Consider the following 4620-nt stretch of genomic DNA (forward strand, 5'->3'; position numbering starts at 1 on the left):
TTATAAAATATTTACATTATCCATGTCTGCCAATACAATATAATTTTTTATTCATATTGCATTCTATATAATGGCAATGTTATTATATATTTGACAGGCAAATCAAAATAGCTTTGAATCGATATCGAAATGATGAAATATCCATGTCTTAACAGAAAATACATAATTTGCCTGTTTTTCGATACATAGGGGAGACCGGGGCCTAACCGTCGCCGGGGTTGAACCGTCAAATCAAATATCTCGGAACCTGTATATTGTGCGAACTCGCTATTAACATTGTAAACGCTGCTTATGGTACCCATGTGACCAACGGAGTTTCGGCAGGTTACCTGCCGTGTTATGATTTTTACGAGGGCAAACGTGTTTTCGGAAGGTGAAAGTTACATTTTCTGCGCGTGGAAATTTTGTAATATCTGCAATAATATTTGCTCTCCAAATCTCGAGGTACGCGATTATAAAGAGTAATGCATGCTGAACACGAATCCAGTGTAGTTTTTTCATTATCGTTGATGTCTAATATTTCGTGGGCGATTAAACCTGAAACTTGTGTTTGGGGTTAATCCGTCAGTAAGCAGTCCGGGTGCATTTCCAAGGCATTTCCGGGCATTTCCAGGCTCACTGCATATGGAATATGGATGAGACGGGAATTACAACCGTTTAGACACCGAAAAGAGTCATCGGACGTCGAGGAGTGAAACAAGTCGGGCGAGTGACTTCTGCGGAAAGAGGAACCCTCGTAACTATTTTTTAATAATGTTTTGCATAAAAATTTTAAATAAATTTTTATATTTTTCTCTTAAAAAACAATTATTAAGATGTATCCTATCATTTTTCAGGATTAGATGTACGTATATGTATTGAAAATGCAGTGTGACGGTTAAACCCCGGCATTTTTGAGATTTCAATTTTTCCACCGTTGTCGTTTTTGCTCTATACCGGTTAAACAAAGCGACGTAGATAAAAATTTCCTATATAAATTTTGTAGCTAAAGGTTCACTCTTTACAGTGGTATACCACATTTAACTAAAATTATTTATTTTCTTGTTAAAAATCGGCACCGAAAAAAACTGACGGTTAGGCCCCGGTCTCCCCTATATATTTAAAATGATTAAAAACCCACATAGCATGCATATCAAAAAGACGTCCCGAAGATATCCCGAGAAGATATCCTATCTCCTAAATATATCTTCGGGATATCTTCTGGACGTCTTTCTGATATGCATGCTATGTGGGAAGCCAATGACCTACATAACTAAAACTGAAATTATAAAATATATGTACAATGTAGACAGTATAAAATAATTAACATAATTAAACATGCAGATTTGTGGTTGATAATGACAAAATTCAATAATAAACCTATAACCTAACAGACTACAACGCAAGACTAACATAACTCGCAGGTTTATTAAAATCTTATGAATCACAATTTTTGATTAAATATGAATATATGATGGGTCAATTGGAACACTTTCAATTAAATAAAAATTTAATTTGGGTGTTAATTAAAATTTTATTTGTTTCAAATACAAATAAAATTTGAACTCAGGATGGTTAGATGCTTATTAAATATTAATATGATCCATATATGCGCCTGGACAAGTTAAATCCAATAGCAAGATCTTATTTAAATTTAATTTCGATCCAAATTTGGAACATATTTAAATTTAATTACTTTTATATTCAATATTTGGTTTTTATTTGAGTTTAATTTCGTTCATATAAATGACTAATATAAACCATATTTAAAACATATTTAACTCTTTTCCGCGGGTCAGCACTCTCAGCAGTGATGCCAGACACGAAACACGGCTGCAGTATACTGTGATGGCCTCGGCAGACAAGCACTAAGTTTTCACGTCAATCGCGCGCGACACACGATATTCAACGAACATAACCTTGTACTCGTCGCAGCACGCTCATTGGATATCGTGCGTCGCGGGCGATGTAATCGCATTGGTCGATCGAGGCCATGACGCGGTCCCGTACGAAACGGAGATAGAGGGAGTCCCGCGGAAAAGAGTTAAATATGTTTTAAATATGGTTTATATTAGTCATTTATATGAACGAAATTAAACTCAAATAAAAACCAAATATTGAATATAAAAGTAATTAAATTTAAATATGTTCCAAATTTGGATCGAAATTAAATTTAAATAAGATTTTGCTATTGGATTTAACTTGTCCAGGCGCATATATGGATCATATTAATATTTAATAAGCATCTAACCATCCTGAGTTCAAATTTTATTTGTATTTGAAACAAATAAAATTTTAATTAACACCCAAATTAAATTTTTATTTAATTGAAAGTGTTCCCATTGACCCATCATATATTCATATTTAATCAAAAATTGTGATTCATAAGATTTTAATAAACCTGCGAGTTATGTTAGTCTTGCGTTGTAGTCTGTTAGGTTATAGGTTTATTATTGAATTTTGTCATTATCAACCACAAATCTGCATGTTTAATTATGTTAATTATTTTATACTGTCTACATCGTACATATATTTTATAATTTCAGTTTTAGTTATGTAGGTCATTGGCTTCCCACATAGCATGCATATCAAAAAGACGTCCAGAAGATATCCCGAAGATATATTTAGGAGATAGGATATCTTCTCGGGATATCTTCGGGACGTCTTTTTGATATGCATGCTATGTGGGTTTTTAATCATTTTAAATATATATGTATCGAAAAACAGGCAAATTATGTATTTTCTGTTAAGACATGGATATTTTATCATTTCGATATCGATTCAAAGCTATTTTGATTTACCTGTCAAATATATAATAACATTGCCATTATATAGAATGCAATATGAATAAAAAATTATATTGTATTGGCAGACATGGATAATGTAAATATTTTATAATTTGAGCATTATAATAATTGCGTTACAATATTAATTTTTTTAGGCTTCCATTTCCATTAAATAGTTACTTTATAACTGTAAAAGTCACAACAAAATTCCTGTTTGTAATTTGACAATTTTGAAAATTAAAATATTATATAATAGGTACATTTTCAGTACTACATCCGCTCATTTATTAAACAAGAAGTTAAATTAAGCAACTAATTAAATTATTAATATTAAATATTAATACAATAAGATATTTGTATTTACATTTATCAAAATAAAAAATAAGTTCAATTATGAAAATAAATATTAATAATTGGACTTATTAAAAATTAAATAATTTGTTCAGATATTGCGCTCGAATTCTTTTCGCGTTTTACAACGCCCGATCGTTTCACATTAGATGGCGCGACGCGCGAGTCGCCACTCTCAAAGAGCCCCCGCCTCCTTCCTCACTCGTTAGGTGTCATGGCCGCACTTGCTTGCGTTTCTTCGAACGTGTCGAGTCCGTTATTTCTTTCTTGACGGATTGATCGTTGCGGCGCGTGTTCTGGAGACTAACCGAGCGAGAGTCGGATCACCAGGGAGAGCTCACCGCCAGGATAGGGAGAGCTGCGGCAGCTAGCGTCCGAGAGGGAGGATCGAGGCGAGGAATCCGGTTCAGCGAGCGGAGTCCTTAAGGAGGTTGGTTAGTTCTCGGTGCGAGGCAGGCGGCACGGCAGGGGGAAAGCATATAGGTTAGATTTTCGTCGCGTGAAATAAACGAATTTTAGCAAATAAATATGTAGAATGCATTTAATTGCTGTTTCTTAAGGTTTAAAAAGAGTTGTTTGTACAATTGAAACCCAAATACGTTATTATCCACATTGAAATGTGGAAATAATAAATGTGGTCCTGTTTTTTTATTTTTACAATTTCTTGATAACTATAAAAACGAATCATTTCAGTCTTCGAGAAAGTTTTTCCCAAATATGTAAAGAGTTATTTGCACCTATTTTCACTAAATTATTATTATTTTTAATGTGCTTTCGAGAGTTACATTACAGGTTAGGTAACATTTTTGCTGTGTCGCCCGTGTATAAGAGAGAGACAAGAGTATAACTTCAATAATTAATTACTCGACAACCATGCAGACGATTATCTTCAACTTTGGCATATATGGACGACAGATTCCCATAGACGAATATTCTCCATTGAACTAATTCTTATCAAATTGATTTGACTAACCACCCTCCTTAAGAGATTCTCATTGGAACGCCATATTTGTTACTTTCATTTGAGGGTTCATATTTTTAGGGTTTATACCGTCATTTTTTAAGGATTAATCATTAATTGAAGGTTAACTATCACTTGAAGGTTAACCATCATCCGAAGAAAAACTCTTAAAGTTGGATGTGATTTCGGACCGCCAATTGAAGATTAACCTTCAAATGATGGTTAACCTTCAATTGGTCCGAAATCACACCCAACTTTAAGAGTTTTTCTATGGTGTTTTTTTAACGGTTAACACCAAAAGTTGAGTGTATTTTTCCATAAGGGTTCAGTTTGATTAAGTATATAAAAAATGTTTCTATTTTTATTCTTTTGAGCTAGCAAATTGTATTCTTGGTTTTTGTTGCTAGCGATTAATATTTGTTTTTATGTATTCGATTACTGCGCAAGTGTTGCGCATTTCGTTAATTTTATCAGAAGTTTACTTATCTTCTTTTGTACCACTGGATTTAAAGCAAACCAATATAAACACAATAATTGTAATTT

Source organism: Temnothorax nylanderi, unplaced genomic scaffold, assembly GCF_030848795.1.
Source record: "Temnothorax nylanderi isolate EJ_2023f unplaced genomic scaffold, tnyl_v1.0 TNYL_tig0486_pilon, whole genome shotgun sequence".
Lineage (NCBI taxonomy): Eukaryota > Metazoa > Arthropoda > Insecta > Hymenoptera > Formicidae > Temnothorax > Temnothorax nylanderi.